This window comes from Staurois parvus, unplaced genomic scaffold, assembly GCF_062004578.1.
Source record: "Staurois parvus isolate SC_StPar_1 unplaced genomic scaffold, SC_StPar_1.0 ptg000448l, whole genome shotgun sequence".
Classification (NCBI taxonomy): domain Eukaryota; kingdom Metazoa; phylum Chordata; class Amphibia; order Anura; family Ranidae; genus Staurois; species Staurois parvus.
Window position 1 is genome coordinate 4,624,736 of NW_028318244.1, and position 24,660 is coordinate 4,649,395.

Here is a 24,660-nt window from a genome sequence, read left to right on the forward strand (position 1 = left end):
TGACGGGTGGAAATGGACAGGTGGCCCGTTTACATCCAACAGCCCATAGAGGACAGCAGGCTGTGTTCATGTCTGCTATGCATAAGCAGAGCGGACATGGATCTGTCACCTGCTTCCTCAGCGGGGATCAGCGGACAGATCCCCTCGCTGAGAGAGCAGATCCGCTGATGGGTTCCACCAAGTGTGAAAGGGGCCTAAGAGGAATTCCAGGTTCTGATAACTACAGTATGAGCCTCCTGCGCTACTAGATGAACAATGCTACCGAATGGGGAGGGCTGCTAGCACCCAACCATATATCAAATGGATACTAGAGTAGACAAATATATATATATATATTGGTGCAGCGCTTAACCTAAATGTTACCTACTAATAAATAAAATACAATAATCATTATTTTTATGTGACTATTAGTGTACACTGTGAATAATAGTCCCTTATCGTGAAGTGAACTGATCCACTCAGGGAGCTAAAGTGAAAACAAAGAAGTGACTAAACATGGTACCATAACAAAAAACAGTGAAAACAAAAAGTCCAAATGGGACTGTACTGATGTGAATAAAAAACAAACAGTATACAAAGAATCCCTGAAATTGGGACCAATAGCTCACAAAATAGTGATCACAATGGCTCAATAATGCCCAATAAGGAAAAGAACCAAGTGACAATAAGTGAATCCCTAAATGAGGGATCAAATTCCACAAAAGTGACAAGTGCTGTGTTATAACATCAAGAGAAAAAAATATACCAAAATTATATGAACATATAAAAATAATGTTATGAAAAACATCAACACCACTTAAATTTAAATAATATTATGCAATAAGTCCAAAAGAAAAATAAAAAAGAATATACAAAAAAAGCATATAAAAATATATAAAAAATTCAAAGTTGCGTGAACACCAAGTATTCCAACGCTTTTTGAAACGTACAGGTGATAAAGTGGATGTGCATAACAACCAATGGGAAATAATCCATAAGCGGCTGAATTGCCCCCTCAGCTCCTTGAAGCGACCCAAACGGGCCAAAACGTTTGATATCCCCTTCACTGCTATGCGTAATAAGCAGCAGGGTCACCTCCAGAGATGTTAAAATGAGATACAGCCAACTCACATTAAGATTAAGAAGGTAGAGATAGAAGAGATCTTCCATAGTGGAAATCAGTTTAATATACTTTTAAGAACATATATAGCCAATTGCCCACTCACTTTGCATTAAAATAGAACAAGCTGTAAAACCACATGCTATGGGTGTACTTGCATGGGTTTTTAGGTGTAGCAAGATGGCATCCACGCCAAAAATACGTCACCACGTTCCTACGCGTTACGTCCCGTTATCACGAGACTTCCTCAGGGTAACGTCATTGGTGACATGCGGCTTTATATAGGGAAAATGGATGTCAATCACAGTTCAGAGGCAGACCTGCTTATTGCTCCTACCTCTCAGGAAATCTCCTGCGGCCATTACCAGGGAAAATGTAATATTATTGATGATACTTATATTTCTACGCTTTTATTTATATAACTGATCAATATATATTAAACCGGAGCTTGTGAAATAACACTTTTAAACTGTAGGTAACCCTACGGTGGCCATTTTAATGGGGTCCTGTATAGAAGATAATCTATGAGATGCTCCTACCTCTCAGGAACTTCAATAGCTATACAAATCGGGGGACTATTAATATCTGAAACCTACACTTTTATTAAATCTAAAAACATAAGTTAAAACAGGGCATGTATATCTGCACTAATGCAGTTCTAAACCTTTATTAATAGCAATCAAAAGTTGAACATATATCGAATGTACTAAAAATATATAAGGAGGTGATGACTATTTAATATGGCGATCTATACCTATTTAAAATCATTTTTGTTGATATCTATAAAAACTAATGCCATAAATACTACTTAGGATAAAAAACTATAAATTTTACAGAAGAAAAGAGAAAAAACTGCTATTTACTATTTTTTCTTATTGTTGTATATGGCCCCAACCTAATGTCACAAAAAGATATATGATACACTAAAAAGTGCGTTTTGGAGTGACTATTTATGGTGTATCAATGCGTTATAAAGTGCGTTTTGGGATGTCACCTAAAAATAATGATTATTGTATTTATTTATTAGTAGGTAACATTTAGGTTGAGCGCTGCACCAGGTTTTGATAAGTCCACTCCCTAAAGACTCCCCCCCCCCCCGACATCCACCAGCCTAGGGATGTGGTGATGAGGCCCTTGTCCCTATGAAGCAGGCAAGGTACCCCTACCAAGTTGAGGGCACGTGGCGTGGCCTGGCATGGTATGGTTCAGGAAGTAGGGGGGTGCATGCTTCCTGCTTCTCTATTTCCTGACCAGTCAAGCTGAATGGCTAGATAAGGATTTGGTATAGATTTTGGAGGGACCCCATGCAACCATAAAGAAACCGGCAAGGGAATTACATTTAGCAGCAATTTTTTTTTTCTGCATGTCACTTTTGCTGGACTACATCTTACAAGTGTGCCGCTTCATGGGCAGATTTACAGTATTCCCCAACATGTTATCTGAAGATATTTACCTGTGAGACAGGTAAGTCCAGATTTATTATTTTAATTGGCATTTTAGTCTTACCATGGTGATTCCAGTATTTATTTGTACAACAAACACAATTCTCATTTGTACAGTATAGTACATGACACAGGATCTATAGTTTTAACCCTGTGTTATGCTGCCACCTTCAGGAGATGGGATGCTAAAACAAGAAAGCAGTAAGGATGGCGCAGAATAACTCCTCCAGCTCTTAGCATGCCTCAGTTTTTCGCTATTATCCTTAAAAGGAACTTTGCCCTAAAAAAAAAAAAAATACTGTAGCTGCTGACTTTTAATAAACATAACAGGGATCCAGCGCTGTCCTCACCAAGGCCAGTTCTTTGCCGGTCTTAGGGTTCCGCGGCACGGCCATCTTGGATGTGGAAGCCGGCAGTGACTTTCTGGTGCTTTACAGCTGGCTTCCCACTGTCCATGCACAAGTAGTGTTGCACTTTCCCAATAGGAACCCACTCAAAAATAAATATATATATATATATCACCCAAAAGTATTAGAAGTTCTGCTTTAGGAGTATGGACTTCAGCTCTTTTTTCTGAGAGAAGTAATGGTTTCTTTTTATGATTTATTTTCTTCAAGACTCTTCTGTGAAGATTCCTAGTTGCTCCATAGCCACTGCCACTTCATTTTGCAGCTTTGCAAGTTGGTTGACTCCTTGATAGAGCCTTGGAGGATTGTGCCCAGATCCCACCTGAGAGAAAATGTGGAGCCAAACTTTGCTCTAGGCACTGGATCCTGTGTGAGGTGCTCACCTTGGCACTTAGTGCATTGTATTTGAGCTATCTGCATGGTGCTATACAGTTCCAGGGTTGAGGTCCATCCACTGGTGGTACCCTGTCTCTGAAGATCCTTCCTAAAGGGTATGACCACCGGTACAGTGAAGACTGTTTGGGATGCCCTTGAGGGGGCTGTTGTTGCGCACCCGGATTGCAATCAGTGAGTACCTAAGGGCTTGTTCTACAGGTGGTGCATCAGTAACCCTTGCTGCTACTATACTCTATATACCTGGAATTATATATATTGTTGGTTATCTCTGTAAGGCATCATGCCATTTTTGCCAAAGGTCATGTTAACTGCAATCAGTCTGCCTCACCTTCTCCTCCAGAATCTATCTCTGTTATTTTCTACAGCTTCTGTAGCTGTGGCCAATGTGGAAGTCTACCCTATCCCCTCAGATGGGTTGGTACATGGGGAGCTTTAGTCTATAGGCTTAACACCTAGCCTAAATGTATTTGCATAGACTGTTCTATGCCAAGCTGAATCCTTAGATGGCCCCATCCTACTACTGTTCCCAGGACTTCAGACATTGAGGATCTCTTTTGCCTTTGGTTTGGCAAGCCATCACTCTGGTCTGACACAGCTTCTCTCTCCTGAGATCAGTACCACAGGGACATCTGCCTCATACTGCAACTAATGGCTGATAACTTCTCCTATTGGGTACTTAAACGTTGCATGGAGTCTGCCAGGTTTGTCATTGTAACTTTCATGTGGGGGACTTTCCAGGCCTTGTAGCCTTTTTTTCTAAGTATTGCCATGCCTTGGACCTGTCTACTGTACCAAGGGTCTTCTCAATGCACACTTACTTATTACTAGTAAACAAGGATTCTTGCTTTCCATATATTGCAATACATATTCAAGCTGGCCAAATGCATCAAAGTGATCCCTCTTTAGCCATCTGCTACTCTACTGTGCAAAATGCCAACAGGTCAGTCAACATCCATCAGACTGTGCAGATCCTATTGAGATCCTGGATGATCCTCAAATTCTAGAAATAGAACTCAGAGCTGGATCCTTTCATTGCTCTGAATATCTGAGCCTGATTCTAATCCTTGTCCTGTGCAAAGTTTTTCCTTCCCCTAGAAATGCTCCAAACTTTTCACTCCCATGTTCAGACTCTGAAGTCCAGGACCAACCGACCCTGATTTTGCATAAGCGTTAAGGATTTAATGGGGTCCTTCTTGAGGAAGTCCCATATCCCCATCTTCACACCAGACTGTTGCTGCTTACCATTCTGCAGCATGGGACATGAATGTGTAATATCTGGTTTATCCCATTCGCTGTCAGGCAGGACCAGGCTTGCCCTGATGTTCAACGCTAGATGCAAAAAATGTCCTACCTCCCAATGCTTTGGTTGGTGCTGTTGACGAATGTCAGCTTTTTCGGCTCAGCAAAAGTTCTAGGCACCCTTTTAGTATGAAGGACTTGGTCATTGCTGAAAATAATTTACTAGCAGTGTAGTAGACTAATAGAAATCCAACAGACCCAACAGTCATGACATGTATGCTGCTGATTCTGTGTAATTGAATCACTAATTGAAAGGGGCATGTTCAAAATAATAGCAGTGTGGAGTTCCATTAGTGAGGTCTTTCATTCTTTGAAAAACAGGTGGCAATTATTGCCCTTATTTAAGGAAGGAAGGCAGCAAATGTACATGCTGGTTACAGTGCATTTCTCTCTGAAATTCTGAGGAAAATGGGTCGTTCCAGACATTGTTCAGAAGAACAGTGTACCTTGATTAAAAAGTTGATTGGAGAGGGGAAAACATATAAAGAAGTGCAGAAAATGATAGGCCGCTAAGCTAAAATGATCACAAATTCTTTAAAATGGCAACCAAAACCTGAAAGACGTGGAAGAAAGCGAAAAACTACCATTTGAATGGATAGAAGAATAGCCAAAATGGCAAGGACTCAGCCAACAATCAGCTCCAGGAAGATGAAAGAAGGTGTAAAGTTCCCTGTGAGGACTGTTACAATTAGAAGACGCCTATGTGAAGCCAAGCTATCTGCAAGAAGCCCCCGCAAAGTCCCACTGTTGAAAAAAAGACATGTGCTGAAGAGGTTACAATTTGCCAAAGAGCACATTGACTGGCCTAAAGAGAAATGGCGCAACATTTTGTGGACTGATGAAAGTAAGATTGTTCTTTTTGGGTATAGTGGCCGGAGACAGTTTGTCAGACGACCCCCAAACACTGAATTCAAGCCACAGTACACTGTGAAGACAGTGAAGCATGGTGGTGCAAGCATCATGATATGGGGATGTTTCTCATACTACGGTGTTGGGCCTATTTATCGCATACCAGGGATCATGGATCAGTTTGATTACATCAGAATACTTGAAGAGGTCATGCTGCCTTATGCTGAAGAGGAAATGCCCTTGAAATGGGTGTTCCAACAAGACAACGACCCCAAACACACCAGTAAACGTGCAACATCTTGGTTCCAGACCAACAAGATGGACGTTATGGAGTGGCCAGCCCAATCCCCGGATCCTAATCCAATAGAAAACTTGTGGGGTGACATCAAAAATGCAGTTTCTGAGGCAAAACCAAGAAACAGAGAAGAACTGTGGAATGTAGTCCAATCATCCTGGGCTGGAATACCTGATCACAGGGGCCAGAAGTTGGGTGACTCCATGCAACACAGATGTACAGCAGTTCTCAGAAACAGTGCGACTACAACCAAATATTCATTAAGTCATTCAAAGGAAAGCAAAATCTTCAAACATTTTTCAGTTTATATAGTGAATGTTTGAGTTTGTAAAGAAGAATACAAATACTGATATTTTTTTGAACAGTCTAATATTCACTTTTCTTCAATTTTTTTTAGAGGAACAACACAAATTTGATCTATTTTTCTTCATGTTTTGATGCACATGCTGGATCGAAATGGGGCTCAGGTAAGTATAAGGGGGGCTGGGGAGCTGCATTCAGAAGGTTTTTTTACCTTAATGCACTGAAGGCATTAAAGTAAAAAAACGTTCTGCCATTAGAACAGATTTAAACTGAACTCTGCATTAGTTCTTCGCTGTATGGTCTTCTGCCTTCCTGTGCAGAGCGATAAGGGGGTACCTCTGGTCCTCCTGTATGGGGCCCAGAGCTTGCAATTCAACAGGGGTCCGTCGGCAGAGTGGGACCTTTTACTTCCATGTACTGCTGACTGCTCTCCTGGTCTGCAGCAATTAAAAAAACTTCCTGGGCCCCTGGCGGAGTAATCCTTGTGCTACAGTACCCGACAACTGAATTAAAATTTGTGCCTGTTTGTGCCTGTATCAATGTTATTGCTGTGAACTGCAACATGATTACTCTGCCGGACTATTTGATGATTTTCAGACACAGGCAAGTTTGTTTTTTTTGTAATTGCTGCAGACCAGCAGCAGCGGTGCCCCGAAGTAAATATTAAGTAGTCCCACTCCTTTTCCCAGGCCCCTGCTGAACTGATAGAAATTACTGTATCATCTGAACAGCCTTAGGTCTCATTTACACATGAGGTGCCCTCTGAAGAACAATCCACATTTGGATTGCTCTTTAAAGGGAATGTGACAGGCAGTGAGGAGGAATTATATCGCCTCTTCACCAACTGTTTAAACCCCTTATACCCGCAACTGTCCCTGCCCAGTGAACTCAACAGCAGGGACAATTTTTGCTGCACAATTTGGCTGCAGCATTTGTACACCCCCTTTTGCTGCCTTTGCAGCTTAAAGGGAATGGCTGGGTGGTGATAACACAGCTCAACCTTGCATTTTTACTGCTCCTCAGCCACAAGTGTAAATATAGCTGCAGGGCTCCTTTTTACAGTTGTGTTGCTCTCTAAAGAGTGATCTGTGGTGGATCAATATTTAGAGTTGTTCGACAGGTGGTGAGGAAGCATTATGTTGCCTCCTCACCACCTGTTTTAACCCCTAAAATCCAACACCACTCAGCTGCAGCCATGTGCACTGCACACGGTTGCTGCACAGCCCCATTCAGTTGAATGGGTTGAATTCAGCAAGTGGTAGTGTCCGCCGAGCTCTCCAGGCAATATCACTTTTGCTGCACCACAATGTAAAGCATTGAAGCCACATGTATACACTTTGCAACTTAAGGGGGAGCAGTAAAATGGCCTTACTTAGTCTGACAATGCAAGTGATAATGTGCCACATGCTGTACCACTCAGCAGGCTACACTATGAACATTACACACTCCTGATCCCTGCATTTTGTATGTTTTGCACTCCTACATTACATACTCTTGACCCCAGCAATCTGTACATTACTAATTTCTGACCCCTGAACTATGCACATTACCTGCTCCTGACCTCTGCACACTACACAGTACATGTTCTTGAAACCTGCATTTTGTATGGTATATGCACATATTTGATCCCTGTGCTCTGTTTTACATCCCTACCCCTACCCCTGTCCAATTTTGCCAAGCAGCTGTGAGTGGAAGCAGGACAGGACAGCCCTTTGTATTAGTGCCCTCTGGCACTCTGTAATGCTGCCCGGCCGGCCAGAGAAAAGAGAAGGACCAAGAGCTCAGTGAGACTCATGCCGCACTCGGCCAATGACCACAGCCCCACAATTTAAAAACGCGCCAAGCAGTGCCTTGATGCCATTTCACGCCCGCCCCTCCACCGAGAATGCCCAAGTCCGCCTAGCATTTGAATGGCGCATGCGTCATTCAAAAGTCGGCCTGCTGTCATATTTTTTTATAGCCAGCCGATGTTGCAGTTGCAGAACCTGCTCCAATTTTTCAGTTTGTGAGAGTAGCGTTGACTTTATTCTTGCAACACTCTTTATCAACTCCCCCACTGAATCTACCAACATTTATTAAATACCAATAAAAACATGAAACGTACATCTTTGTGTTTTAGTGTTAATATACGCAATTGGAAAGTATCTTAGCTCAGTGACTTTCAGCTTAGATTAAGTACAGTATGTTTACTTTTTTATAATTCAATGTTTACCAAACACACCCTGCGGTGTGTTAATATATCTCAAGCATAGTTCAAAAACTTGCGGCACTTCAGAATACCAGTAATCCATCCATGTCATTAAGCCAATTTGGGTCACCTCTACCTAAGACTGAAAAGGCTCACCCAAAAGAGGTGACTCCACAATGGGAAAGGTCAAATGCTGAAGGTATCTCAAGTAGCCTTTGAACACAGCCGTCTACTATCTGATCCAAACGCCCTGACACCCTTCCTTCAAACAAATACACCGAAAAGTAAAATATACCCCAGGATTTTGTTAATAATTGCGTTTACCAGCCAAGTAAAAAAATAAATCCCATCACTGTGACAATGGGAGCAACATAAGTCTCAAATTTCTGTGTCATTGAGAGAAAAATAACCCCCATAATTGTTATCAGTGGGATTAAAGTCAGTGGAATAAAATAAACCATGAAATGTCCATGAAATAAAATAAGCCCCATCCTTGGTGTTAATGGAATAGAATGAGCCCCATCCTTGGTGTTAATGGAATAGAATGAGCCCCATCCTTGGTGTTAATGGAATAGAATGAGCCCCATCCTTGGTGTTAATGAAATAAAATGAGCCCCATCCTTGGTGTTAATGAAATAAAATGAGCCCCATCCTTGGTGTTAATGAAATAAAATAAGCCCCATCCTTGGTATTAATGGAATAAAATGAGCCCCATCCTTGGTATTAATGGAATAAAATGAGCCCCATCCTTGGTATTAATGAAATAAAATGAGCCCCTTCCTTGGTATTAATGAAATAAAATGAGCCCCATCCTTGGTATTAATGAAATAAAATGAGCCCCATCCTTGGTATTAATGGAATAAAATGAGCCCCATCCTTGGTATTAATGGAATAAAATGAGCCCCATCCTTGGTATTAATGGAATAAAATGAGCCCCATCCTTGGTATTAATGGAATAAAATGAGCCCCATCCTTGGTATTAATGGAATAGAATAAATTTGCCATCATTGGTGTTAATTAAATAAAATAAGCCGCATCATTGGCGTTAATGGAATGAAGACAGCACCAGTTTGTTGGAGGTAGGGGAGTGTTACATGTATTAGCAGATTTAGATACACTAACAAATTGAATCCAAACTCCAGCTCACAATTCATAATCATTTACACCAGTATTTTTTAATTTTGGGAAACCCAAGCTTCTCAAGCTTCACTCCCTCTGTGATGTGAGTGTTGCCTTACCCTCTCCCCCCCCCCTCCTTTGCTTTTGCTGTGCCTTATCTCTAGCCTTTTTTTTTCCCCATCTCTTCTAACATTCTGCTAAAACTTTGTGATTTGTATAGTACTGCTTGGACCTTGAAGAAGGGGACATTCCCCGAAAGCTTGTCCTCAAAATTGTAAGTTAGTGCAAATAAAAAAAGTATCACGGACAGTACTCAATTGTTTCTGTCGCAAATTCACTAATTCGGCTACAATCACCTCAAGCAACATGAATAAATAAAAGCTGATTATTTTAATCACCCGTCAGTAGAACTACAGGCATCCCTTTTTTTAATTTTGGATAGAGTAAGGGAGGGGTTATAACCTGTCAGAATTTTTTTTTTTCGCCATCTGTGCCTTTCCCTTCACTTCTTGTCCCATAGCCAAAGAGGAAGCGAGAAGAAAATCCCAGCAAATTAACAGGATTCCTTGGAGACTCTAGTGTCCCCATTGGAAGATTTCCCCCCTATTACTTTTCTGGGAACAACCCAAAATGTAGGATTTTCTTTTACTTTCAGTGATAATGGTAATCAGGACAAATAGAGAGGGCAAATCTCCCTAACGGAGACACAGACAGCAATAAAATCTGACAGGGGTTCTAATCCCTCTCCACTCTATCCATAACTAGAAAAAAAGGTTTGCCTCCAGTTATACTTTAAATGGTTTGCCTCATCCATGTACACTGCAACAATCTGCTGGAGAGCTTCCTGTTTACATTAAATATACTGTAGATTGATGTGTGTATAGAATATAAGCATACTATCCTGGTGTATTAATTCTGTGAATTAAACCTCCAGTGTCCCCTCTGAAAGGCAGACAACATCATCACCCAACAAGCTATCTAAACATGGCTCTGGACTTGCATTAGTACGGGTAGCACTGTTTATAAAGGTGTGTTGCCCATCCCCCATACCATGCCTCAGCAGCAGGTTGAAGTCTCTAAATTTGAAAAAAAAATGACTGTTATTTTCAGTTGAATCCACTGAGATTTGAAAATTACAGTTCCACAGCTAAAGGTGGGGGATGGAAACCGCCTAACAACCCCCCCCCCCCCACCAGGCCTACCCCAAGACAAACTGCTGTAAATTAACATTTGGTTGATTTATTGATTTCAACAATTTCTCCTATTAAAAAAGCCTGATTTTACACCACTCTACGGGCTTCATTCACAAAGCTAACACACTAAGACACAAATGTTTATTTTATATATAAAATATTACAGTCAAGTTTAAATATTACATGTGAGCACAATTAATATATGTATTCAGGGGTTTGTGAATTAATCCCATTAGTATTCCTGATAATTACAGAGCATAACCCCTTATGTAACATATTACCGGGCTCCTTAGGCCAGAGATCTTTGTTCAAAACAAGATCTAAAAATAGCAACCAATCAGCTGTGCTCACTATGGTCATGTGACCTCTGTGGTCATGGACCTTTGTGTGATGTCACAGTGTAGCAGGCAGACACTTTCTGTCTTCCGTGGTGAGCAGTACTGTACTAGACTGCTAAAGGCGTTTTCTTCAAATATCTTGTTTATATTTGCACTAATGTGCTCCAATTTAAACATTTCTCATCAAATGACCACCATTGAATCTCAGCGAGAAAGTAAGAAACTTTTTCTACATTTTTTCCCATATTTTGAACAAAAACATGTTTTTCTCATTCACCTCTACCTACAAGTACTGTGCACACACATTCATAACACAGGCAGTGACAAAGTCAGCTCCTCTCCCTATTCTTTTCTATTGAGAGCTGAATCTTGGCAGCCATCCAGCCCTCTAATAGAAACACAGCAGGTGCTGCCCCCTAATGGGAACACAAGGCAGGTGCTGTAACATCTTTGTTGTTTGGTAATAATGACTTCACATTATATACAGCTAGAGGGGTTAGGGTGGGCTTGTTTTAAAGCTCCCTTACTGCTTGTTAAATTATAGGAATACTTTAATGTCCATAGTCTGGGCACAGATGCTCTTTAGGCTTACATGTATTTATTGTTTGTCATTGACGCCATATACTTGTTTTACGTTGTGTACATACAGCCGGATAATATGTGACAGATCTGCATATGTAGCAGAATGGTATATAGTGTAGAATTGGCTCTCAACATTATAACTTTATTATGCCTAGTGTGGACAGGCTTTGGATTAAACTGTTACCTGAGCAATTTTAAAGTCAGAAGGGATATATCTTACATGGTAGGTGAATATCCCCTCATTTTTTTTAAGTGGGCCCTTTAAGGACCAATCTAAGGTTAATGAATGGTGAAAAAGAAATAGGAAGAGGAGGACGGGGTCTCAGGTTTGGGAAGGTTGTGGTAATGTTCCCAAGCCACTGCTCTGTGTGTCCATTCACACACAGAGCTGCAGTTTGGCCCTGCCCCCTCTCTCACCTCATTGGCTGACTGGCTGTGATCGACAGCAGTGAGAGCCAGTGGCTCCTGCTTGCTGTCTTAGCCAATGAGGAGGCAGAGACCTTGGACAATGAGGCTGTCTTGCACATTGCTGGATTGCGATAGGGCTCAGGTAAGTATTTGGGGGGGGGGGGGGAGCTGGGGGGCACTGCTGCACACAGAAGGTTTTTTACCTTCATGCATAGAATGCATGAAGGTGACAAACCTTGAGCCTTTACAACCACTTCAAGTCAGCCTTTTTTTAATGTGCTGCCAAAGAGGCTCAATTTCTGTTTATTTCCATGTGGCTGAAGACAAGCCAGCTAGGGTCACAATAATGACAGTGCTTTGGGACAAACTATTTGGTGTCTAATGCCCAGAAAGTCACAGTATACAGTATATATTCACAATTTTGTTTTCTTAGTTTTAGACAAAGTGAGGAAAGGTTAGAACACAATTAAAACCATTTTCTTTTATTTTACAGGTTTTACAACTATGGAGAATGAGGTTATGTCATCCCTTGTAGAAATACGCTCAATTGTTGGGAGCAACCACGCTGGAAAGCTTTCCAAGAAGTTGCTCCGAAGCAAAAGATTATCAGTTAGTTCCAGTCTAAAGGATTCCCATTCCTTGGACTCCTCCTTGGATATCCTTTCTCCCCAAGAGGTATTGATAAATTACCTAGAAGGTGAAGTTTCCACTAAAATGAATGCCATCCAAACACTAAAAGAGGAGTTGAATACCTTGGACAAGAAAATATCAATTCTTGTGAATGGGAAACGGACACTAGAAAGCCTTGTGTCCCGATTTCCAAAACTAAAGCTGGACAACAGAATGGACATTGAAGATGCGATGTCCATTGACAGACAACGCATGCTTGAACTGAGCAGGAAGACACAGAGGTTGGAACCCTATCAGCACCTCTTCTATCATCTACAGACCCAACCAAAGTACCTGTCCAAGCTCATATGTCAGATGTCAGTACATGAGTATACCATTCTTGAAGAAAGGCTTCTTCCCGGACTCTACAATCATGCCTCAACTCCAAGAGAGGAATATCATTTTGTCAAGTTTTTGGGAAATGCTATTCAGTATGAGGTCGAGAAAAAATGTACTCATATCAAGGATATAGTGGAAGGAAAATTAATGGGCATTGAGACTGCCTTCAGCTTTTACAGGCAGGCTGCAAAATGTAATGTCCTCCACAACAAGCTCACTGAAGTGATAGATGGGATATTTCACTTACATCACAGATTATTGGAAATACCTTCTCTCACTACTAACATGGCAGACCTAGTCTTAAATGCAATATTCTCAGATGTGCACAGTATACCTTATGGAATAAGGTATGTGACAAGAGTCCTAAGACAAGCCCTGCATAAAAAGTTCCCCCAGGCAAGTGCAGATGAAGTCTTTGAGACTCTTAGCCTTTTCATGTACCAGTATTTCCAGCCAGCTATAGCAGCTCCAGATGACTTTGGAATACTGAAATTTAAAATGTCAACAGAATCAGGGCAAAAAGAGAACTTCTTGATCGTGGCTGTGCTTGTCGGCCACACCTTAATTAATAGCCATTTCCCCAAGGAAAATGCTGGAGCTTCAATCAAGAATGACTATATAATCAAAAACCATCCACGTTTCAGGAGCATGTTTGAGGAGGTTTTTAATGTTCCAGAACCAGAGGAAGAATTTGGCTTCAATGAATATTCTGACATGATTTCCCTAAAGAATCCAGTGATAGAGCTTCATGCAATGGACATTGTAAGCACACATAAGCTGCTTTCAAAATATGAAAAAGTGGTCATCCCAAACCAACAAGACAGTCTTTATCAAATTTTCAAGGATCTTGGACCAGTTCCTAAGGTTAAAGATCTTCTTTTTTATGAGAATGCAGCTGCTGCTAACAGAGGTGGAGACTTGACAGCAACTAAAGTCTGCCTCTCCTTAGGCAGCAAATATATTCCACAAAAAGAGAAAAATTTGACAAACCCAAAGGCTTTACAGGATGCTGGGCTTTCAAAAGCAATGGACTCCCAAGATATCCTGAACAATACTGACATGGATGTCACAAAGGAAAATGAATTTCAGCTGCAGCAACAAGCTGAAATAACGAAGCTCAGCCAAGCAGTGGATGCCCTTAACGTCAGCTTCAAATATTACCAGGACAAGGTAAACCAATATCAAAGGTTCTGGAACAGTTGCCTAGAAAACCTAGTGGGCCAAATGTCATCCAATATTGACATGAACAAAAAGATGCAGAAGGAGACGGAGAAGCAAGATGACATTAAGATTTTGGGGCTGAAGGAAGAGAGGAAAGAAAAGGAGAATAAGCAAACTAGGAAGAAGAGGACCTGGCTTCATAAATTGTTCAGCCCTAAGTCACCCACTAGCATCAAAAAGGTCAAATATACTGCAGAAAAACTGCACTACAAAGGTGTCATTGTTGACACAACATGTAAGGAGACCAAAGAGCTGGAGAGAAAACTGCTGACAATAGAATTTGAAGATGACCACCAAATTAAAGTCAGCATCGGCAAAAAGTTTGTTCTCCTTCCCATTGCTGACATCCTAAACCTCCATTACAGCAGAACACCAATCATGGAGTTATTCTGCTATCGGGTTGATGTCAGCATGTTGTTGTTTTTAGTGTACAGCAAGCTTTATGTCAGAACAACACATAACGCACTGTATCAAGAAATAACACCATAGGTTGTTGATTCAGGGAGCATTCGATGGCCCTAGGGCGGGTTCAGCAAGACGCTGATTGCAATCTACCACTCGACTGCGGGCAGGCGACAGATAGATCGTTATCTCTGCCCTGCTTCCCCCAGCCGCTGCTGCTCTCATGTTCACTGCAGAGCGGAGAGCGAGCATAGTGATGGATGGAGGGCGGAGCTCCCTCAGTAACCTTTCGAATTAACCAGCAGGTGATTGGTTGCTAGGCGGGCCTAGAGAGAGAGAGGGGGAGAGAGAGAAAGAGAGGGGAGAGAGAGAGGGAAGAGAGAGAGGAGAGAGAGATATTGAGGGGGGAGAGAGAGGGAAGAGAAGAGAGGGGGGAGATCTCGGGCTGGACACCGGACTGAGGCACTTCGGGCTGGACACCGGACTGAGGCACTTCGGGCTGGACACCGGACTGAGGCTCTTCGGGCTGGACACCGGACTGAGGCACTTCGGGCTGGACACCGGACTGAGGCACTTCGGGCTGGACACCGGACTGAGGCACTTCGGGCTGGACACCGGACTGAGGCTCTTCGGGCTGGACACCGGACTGAGGCTCTTCGGGCTGGACACCGGACTGAGGCTCTTCGGGCTGGACACCGGACTGAGGCTCTTCGGGCTGGACACCGGACTGAGGCACTTCGGGCTGGACACCGGACTGAGGCACTTCGGGCTGGACACCGGACTGAGGCACTTCGAGCTGGACACCGGACTGAGGCACTTCGGGCTGGACACCGGACTGAGGCACTTCGGGCTGGACACCGGACTGAGGCACTTCGGGCTGGACACCGGACTGAGGCACTTCGGGCTGGACACCGGACTGAGGCACTTCGGGCTGGACACCGGACTGAGGCACTTCGGGCTGGACACCGGACTGAGGCACTTCGGGCTGGACACCGGACTGAGGCTCTTCGGGCTGGACACCGGACTGAGGCACTTCGGGCTGGACACCGGACTGAGGCTCTTCGGGCTGGACACCGGACTGAGGCTCTTCGGGCTGGACACCGGACTGAGGCTCTTCGGGCTGGACACCGGACTGAGGCACTTCGGGCTGGACACCGGACTGAGGCACTTCGGGCTGGACACCGGACTGAGGCACTTCGGGCTGGACACCGGACTGAGGCACTTCGGGCTGGACACCGGACTGAGGCACTTCGGGCTGGACACCGGACTGAGGCACTTCGGGCTGGACACCGGACTGAGGCACTTCGGGCTGGACACCGGACTGAGGCACTTCGGGCTGGACACCGGACTGAGGCACTTCGGGCTGGACACCGGACTGAGGCACTTCGGGCTGGACACCGGACTGAGGCACTTCGGGCTGGACACCGGACTGAGGCACTTCGGGCTGGACACCGGACTGAGGCACTTCGGGCTGGACACCGGACTGAGGCACTTCGGGCTGGACACCGGACTGAGGCACTTCGGGCTGGACACCGGACTGAGGCACTTCGGGCTGGACACCGGACTGAGGCACTTCGGGCTGGACACCGGACTGAGGCACTTCGGGCTGGACACCGGACTGAGGCACTTCGGGCTGGACACCGGACTGAGGCACTTCGGGCTGGACACCGGACTGAGGCACTTCGGGCTGGACACCGGACTGAGGCACTTCGGGCTGGACACCGGACTGAGGCACTTCGGGCTGGACACCGGACTGAGGCACTTCGGGCTGGACACCGGACTGAGGCACTTCGGGCTGGACACCGGACTGAGGCACTTCGGGCTGGACACCGGACTGAGGCACTTCGGGCTGGACACCGGACTGAGGCACTTCGGGCTGGACACCGGACTGAGGCACTTCGGGCTGGACACCGGACTGAGGCACTTCGGGCTGGACACCGGACTGAGGCACTTCGGGCTGGACACCGGACTGAGGCACTTCGGGCTGGACACCGGACTGAGGCACTTCGGGCTGGACACCGGACTGAGGCACTTCGGGCTGGACACCGGACTGAGGCACTTCGGGCTGGACACCGGACTGAGGCACTTCGGGCTGGACACCGGACTGAGGCACTTCGGGCTGGACACCGGACTGAGGCACTTCGGGCTGGACACCGGACTGAGGCACTTCGGGCTGGACACCGGACTGAGGCACTTCGGGCTGGACACCGGACTGAGGCACTTCGGGCTGGACACCGGACTGAGGCACTTCGGGCTGGACACCGGACTGAGGCACTTCGGGCTGGACACCGGACTGAGGCACTTCGGGCTGGACACCGGACTGAGGCACTTCGGGCTGGACACCGGACTGAGGCACTTCGGGCTGGACACCGGACTGAGGCACTTCGGGCTGGACACCGGACTGAGGCACTTCGGGCTGGACACCGGACTGAGGCACTTCGGGCTGGACACCGGACTGAGGCACTTCGGGCTGGACACCGGACTGAGGCACTTCGGGCTGGACACCGGACTGAGGCACTTCGGGCTGGACACCGGACTGAGGCACTTCGGGCTGGACACCGGACTCAGGCACTTCGGGCTGGACACCGGACTCAGGCACTTCGGGCTGGACACCGGACTCAGGCACTTCGGGCTGGACACCGGACTCAGGCACTTCGGGCTGGACACCGGACTGAGGAATGATATTGCAAGCCGACTGAGGCTAGGTGTAACAAATCTGTCCATGTCTGCAGTACTGGTTGAACAAAACTCAGCTTACACATAGCCTGTCTGATCAAAGACTGCACTGCGTTTATGCAATCCATGAGCACATGTGATGGACAAGCTGCATAGTGCTCATGGAAACAATCTGGATCATCCTCCAACAACCATACCAGTGATTCCACTTGATCCACACTAAATGGGGGAAAAAAGTCATTCCTGCTTTCAGGGGTACAGGACCGAGCCAACTCAACACAAACCTGGATCAATGGCTGCACCTCAGAAAACTCTGTGCCCTGATCAACTAGACAATGAGCGATCCTTATACACTCTAGCAGTTGATCCCGGGTATACTCCTTCAGAGTCTGATAAGCATATTCTCTGTCATCAAACACTAGCAGAGATAAATACACAACCTCATCAAGATCCATCCTTCCCAGCAACAAGCCAAGATGGCTTCCCTGTGCAGCCACTTCTGGTCAGGATGGCCTTGTTGTAATGTCAGGGATGCGGGTGTGACCAGAAGTGTGTGGACTGACACAGGGAAACGCAGGTTTCAGATATAGTAAATAATATAATTTATTGAGACTAACAATACAAAACGCAGTGCAAAACTAAACATAACACAGTGCAAACAAACTGAACCAAACCTCCAACAGATAACAAACATACGATACAATAGTCAGGCAGGCCGGGTCATAGCAAATGGGCAAACGGAGTACCAGGAGCAGGCGGGAGAGTGGTCAGGACTAGCCGAGGTCAGTACGGGCAGAGTTCAGGCAGCGTCAGGACAGGCAGAAACAGGATCAGGAAACCAGGGCCAAGCAAACAGTACAACAAGGCACAGACTGCAGGTCTGGCCATCACTTAAATACACCACCTGCAATCAACCCCAGGTGATGGCTAATTGCCGAAGTGAGCCTCTGGTTGTTGAGAGCACCCGCTGGCCAGCCCTGGTACTGCAGCCCACAAGGCAGGTGAGTCCCACCACTATTGGCTAGTCAATTCCTGACATATGTGCTGTGTGGGGAAGAGGAGATCTCTTAAAGTGGAGTTCCACTCAAAAGTGGAAGCTTCACTTATTTGCCTCCTCCTTCCCCCTCCACTGCCATATTTGGCACCATTTGGAGGGGAGGGAGGAGCGGATACCTGTTTGTGACAGGTACCCGCTCCCACTTCCGGCTCAGTTTGCCACAGGGAAGTGAGCCGGAAGTTCGGCCCCCTCCTCCCTCTTAGTCTCCTGGCAACTTTCACAGATCCCAGAAGACTGCCAGAGCAATTAGTATGTGACTTGCGCATGCGCAGTGGGCACCAGGCTGTGAAGCTGTCATAGTTTGGTGCCCACAGTTGAGATGCTGGCGCCATGGAGGACAGAAGGAGAGAAGGGACTGCGTGTGTGAGAACATGGCTGGACTCTGGGACAGGTAAGGGTGTGTTTATTAAAAGTCAGCAGCTGCAGTTTTTGTAGGCTGCTGACTTTTAATAATCACAAAAATGTCTGGAACTCCGCTTTAAGGGCTCTGCCAACAGGGACACAGTCCTCAACTCTCACTGTCTTCCGCCATGCTGACTCCTGTACCCTGCCGGTACCGATCACTCACTGTGTTTATTTAGAGAAACCTGCCTTCATGGTGGGTCACAGTGGGACTTTAATTCCGCTTTAACAAGCCATGCTACCTAATGTCATTGACCATATTTGGTCAATGACTTCACTCGGAGATACCCGCTGGATTGTTTACTACATGAAACAAGCCAGCGGGAGGGGAAGTCACTCATTTAGTGGCAGTAGTGATACCACCACCAACTGATACAAAGTTTGGCTACAGAAATAAGAAATAACACCATAGGTTGTCGATCCAGGGAGCATCCGATCGTCTTAGGACAGGGTTCGGCAAGCTGACGATTGTAATCTACCGACAGCTGGCTTGTGAACACGGCTCTGCTTCTCCCCAGCCTCAGCCACTCTCTTGTCCACTACAGAGCGGAGAGTGGGAGGCAGCATAGTGCTGGATGGAGGTCAGAGTTCCTTAGTTAACCTTTCGAATTAAGCAACAGGTGATTGGTTGCTAGGTGGTACCACCACTAACTGATGCAAATTTTGGCTACAGCAGCTGCTGGAGGATCGGGTAGGCAAACAGGCGAAATCTGGCCATTTAGCTTTTCTATGTAGCAAACCTTGAACAACTAGAGTTCAAGTGCAATTCTCTGTCGACCCAAACTCAAAGCTTATCCCTAGTATGGAGTAGGAATGAGCTTGAGGTTTGGATCCATGTTGAGTTAGACCCAAACACTAGCTGGTTCAAGTTCTCCAAACTGAATGGCCACATTTGCCCAGCTCAATGACCCAAACATCAGCCTGCTGCAGCCAGACGTCATTTACTTAGTAATAGTATCACTACCAAAATGGATCCCCCGTCATTAGTTTCTAGGTAGATAGCTACCTCCACAATTAAAAACTAAGCTTCTGGAGCCTGCAGTCACTGAATCACGGGTGCAATATTAGGCTGCATTCAGACTTGACTGTTTTGTAGCTTGAATCCCCAAAAAAGCTCAAACTTAAAAAATCAATTGCTCTCTATGGTGCCTGTTCACAGTTGATCGAGCAAACAGGCACCATAGTGAACAATCGATTTTTTAAGTTTGGAGCTTCGAGCTTTAACCCCTTTGCGCCGGTGCCTCCCGTCACATGATCGGGAAAGGTCCCAATTGAAAGAGGAGACCGGGACCTTTCCCTGAGTACTGGACATGTGTGCTGGGAGCTCGCAGGGCACGCGCTCTCAGCACATATGTTCTTTTTTAATAGAACGCAAATGTGCGGGCGCTCGGCGTCTACAAAACAGGTTAAGCTACAAAACACTGAAGTGTGAATGCAGCCTCAGGCTCCTGCACACAATACCTGCAGGTCTGTGCTTACTATAAGGTTAGGCACCAAAGAAATGTCTCTATGAGTATGACACTCCTCCTATACCAACATTATTGCGCCAATATAACAGAGAGTGGATATAATTAATAGGTGCTGCTATTAATAAAAAACTGTAAATAATAATAAGTTGTGATAAACAAAATAACCACAAATAATAGCGCAATCCTAAATTGAATCAATAAATTAATTTGCACAAATATATATAACCACCACCAAATATGTGCAAATTAATAGTGCAATAACATAAATAAGGGATCTCAATATAGTCCATTCAAAAAAGTCCATATATCAATGATCCTCAATCAATGAAGTACTGAGATCCTCCTTCATCAAATGTGATATTCAGTGCTCAGAACACCCCATCAAAATGCACACTCACCATGTGCTAGTAATTAACCAGCATATTAGTATATATTCACCAAACATACTCCAAAAGAAGATCCTCATGTGTTGGTAATCAATCAGCATATCAATATATATCCGGTATTCCACCAAACTCCAAAGGAAGATCCTCTCATATCCAAATTAGCACATGTGGGTAAAGAAAGAACTCGCCAGTGTAATATTATCCAACAAATTTATTGTAAAAAAAAACCCTTAAAATCACACTCACAATAAGTAAGAAAAAAGCATTTGATACATCAGGGCACAGAGCCCTGTATCCAGTGTCTCACCAGCCTGCATGCACTCAAAATGGTGGTAGTACGATCACGTGATCCGGACACGTGCGTCGGAGTGCGTGGTGACGTCACCGCTAGCCACACCCTCTGTGCTTATACCAGTGTTTCTCAACTCCAGTCCTCATGGACCCCCAACAGGTCATGTTTTCAGGATTTCCCTCAGATGAAACAGCTGTGGTAATTACTAAGGCAGTGAAACTGATCAAATCACCTGTGCAAAATAATGGAAATCCTGAAAACATGACCTGTTGGGGGTCCATGAGGACTGGAGATGAGAAACACTGGCTTATACCAACGTACGGGCGTTCAGTTGCAGAGCTGTAGGCAGTGTGAATGGACTATGAGCGAACTGATCAGCATGCTCGCAGTCTTTTGAAACCACAAGTCGAACTGCCTTTGTGGATCATTAATTCACATATCTATGCCCACTGCACAGCCACACCATTTAAAAAATTTGGCAGCAGGTACACAGAGAAGAACCCACAGCTGCTGTCACAGAGAAAGGGGCTCTGGTACAGGGTCAATAGGTGCATGCAGGGGTGGACTGACAACTCATGGGGACCCCGGGCAATAAGGGATCATGGGGACCCTGTGTCCTTGCCCAAATTCAAAAAAGCCTATGAAAAAGGTACCAGGGGCATCTCATGGGGCCCCCTACTGACCCCGGGCCCTCGGGCAGTGCCCAAGTTTCCAAATGTTCAGTCCGCCCCTGGGTGCATGTTACGTGTTACACCCATGTTTAGGGTGTAAAATGTAACATGCTACTAAAGGTGAATTTAGCCTTTAAAACCATTGACACTGTGTGGCCCCCACTGCCTGCGGTTTTTCTTTTTTTCAAATTATAAACAAGCTGGCCAGCAAAATATTTGGTGAATGACTTCAGCCAATATCACTGACTGGTCTGGACATCCCAGTAGGAGGGGATTGTTGGCGCAGGTCGTCACGTTTATATTGGCGAGTCGTCGTTCATTGCGATTGATATTGGATCTACTTCGCTGGACAACGTAACTGATGCTGGATTTACACCGTGGGACATATTCATTGACCATCGGTGTGCGATGTCGTGTTTGTGTTGGCGAGTCGGCCGGGCATTGCTCATTGTGACTGACACTAGATTTAAATTAAATCGCTGGACAGTGTAATTGATGATGGATTTACACTGTGGGGCATGTTTTTTAATGGCAGAGTGAATAGTTGTGCTTCTATCAGAGGGTAGTAGGGTGTTGTTCATTGTGATTACATCGCTGGATGATGGTGATGAATTAACACTGTGGGACTTTTTTTCTTTTCATACATTGTCAACAGTGTTGGTGTGTTTATTTACAGTGTATTTTCGGTGGGAATGAGTAACCAGACAAGATATCTGGGGACCTGCTTATCCTTATGGCGCCTTTCACATGAGCAGACTAATCAGGCCTGGTTGTCTGTATTTCAAGTGGATCCGATCGGACGATCCATTGCTCTTTATTGAGCGGTGGGTGTAAGCGGACATGTGTCCGTTTACACCCTCCTGCATCCGGTTCGATCCTACCCACTAAAAAGAGACGGATGGGGATCCATTCCCCATCTGTCTGACGGATTGGATCAGATGACGGGTGGAAATGGACAGGTGGTCCGTTTACATCCAACAGCCCATAGAGGACAGCAGGCTGTGTTCATGTCTGCTCTGCATAAGCGGAGCGGACATGGATCTGTCACCTGCTTCCTCAGCGGGGATCAGCGGACAGATCCCCTCGCTGAGAGAGCAGATGCGCTGATGGGTTCCACCAAGTGTGAAAGGGGCCTAAGAGGAATTCCAGGTTCTGATAACTACAGTATGAGCCTCCTGCGCTACTAGATGAACAATGCTACCGAATTGGGAGGGCTGCTAGCACCCATCCATATATCAAATGGATACTAGAGTAGACAAATATATATATATATATATATTGGTGCAGCGCTTAACCTAAATGTTACCTACTAATAAATAAATACAATAATCATTATTTTTATGTGACTATTAGTGTACACTGAATAATAGTCCCTTATCGTGAAGTGAACTGATCCACTCAGGGAGCTAAAGTGAAAACAAAGAAGTGACTAAACATGGTACCATAACAAAAAACAGTGAAAACAAAAAGTCCAAATGGGACTGTACTGATGTGAATAAAAAACAAATAGTATACAAAGAATCCCTGAAATTGGGACCAATAGCTCACAAAATAGTGATCACAATGGCTCAATAATGCCCAATAAGGAAAAGAACCAAGTGACAATAAGTGAATCCCTAAATGAGGGATCAAATTCCACAAAAGTGACAAGTGCTGTGTTATAACATCAAGAGAAAAAAAATATACCAAAATTATATGAACATATAAAAATAATGTTATGAAAAACATCAACACCACTTAAATTTAAATAATATTATGCAATAAGTCCAAAAGAAAAATAAAAAAGAATATACAAAAAAAGTATATAAAATATATTAAAAAATTCAAAGTTGCGTGAAGTGGATGTGCATAAGAACCAATGGGAAATAATCCATAAGCGGCTGAATTGCCCCCTCACCTCCTTGAAGCGACCCAAACGGGCCAAAACGCTTGATATCCCCTTCACTGCTATGCGTAATAAGCAGCAGGGTCACCTCCAGAGATGTTTAAATGAGATACAGCCAACTCACATTAAGATTAAGAAGGTAGAGATAGAAGACATCTTCCATAGTGGAAATCAGTTTAATATACTTTTAAGAACATATATAGCCAATTGCCCACTCAATTTGCATTAAAATAGAACAAGCTGTAAAACCACATGCTATGGGTGTACTTGCATGGGTTTTTAGGTGTAGCAAGATGGCATCCACGCCAAAAATACGTCACCACGTTCCTACGCGTTATGTCCCGTTATCACGAGACTTCCTCAGGGTAACGTCATTGGTGACATGCGGCTTTATATAGGGAAACTGGATGTCAATCACAGTTCAGAGGCGGACCTGCCTTTTGCTCCTACCTCTCAGGAAATCTCCTGCAGCCATTACCAGGGAAAATGTAATATTATTGATGATACTTATATTTCTACGCTTTTATTTATGTAACTGATCAATATATATTAAACCGGAGCATGTGAAATAACACTTTTAAACTGTAGGTAACCCTACGGTGGCCATTTTATTGGGGTCCTGTATAGAAGATAATCTATGAGATGCTCCTACCTCTCAGGAACCTCCAATAGCTATACAAATCGGGGGACTATTAATATCTGAAACCTACACTTTTATTAAATCTAAAAATATAAGTTAAAACAGGGCATGTATATCTGCACTAATGCAGTTCTAAACCTTTATTAACAGCAATCAAAAGTTGAACAACGTAATATAAATGCATATATGGAATGTACTAAAAATATATAAGGAAGTGATGACTATTTAATATGGCGATCTATACCTATTTAAAATCATTTTTGTTGATATCTATAAAAACTAATGCCATAAATACTACATAGGATAAAAAACTATACATTTTACAGAAGAAAAGAGAAAAAACTGCTAATTACTATTTAATCTTATTGTTGTATATGGCCCCAACCTAATGTCACAAAAAGATATATGATACGCTAAAAAGTGCGTTTTGGAGTGACTATTTATGGTGTATCAATGCGTTATAAAGTGCGTTTTGGGATGTCACCTAAAAAGAATGATTATTGTATTCATTTATTAGTAGGTAACATTTAGGTTGAGCGCTGCACCAGGTTTTGATAAGTCCACTCCCTAAAGACTCCCCCCCCCCCCCCCCACATCCACCAGGCTAGGGATGTGGTGATGAGGCCCTTGTCC

At 44.4% G+C, this 24,660-nt stretch overlaps 1 long non-coding RNA gene and 1 pseudogene across 1 annotated transcript in view; one reads left to right on the forward strand and one right to left on the reverse strand.

Annotated features, from left to right (window-relative positions):
• LOC149453569 (uncharacterized) overlaps window positions 1-24,660 on the reverse strand; it is a 198,814-nt gene that overhangs the window by 156,006 nt on the left and 18,148 nt on the right. The window lies entirely within an intron of this gene.
• On the forward strand, window positions 12,633-14,374 carry LOC149453575 (ras GTPase-activating-like protein IQGAP2; annotated as a pseudogene).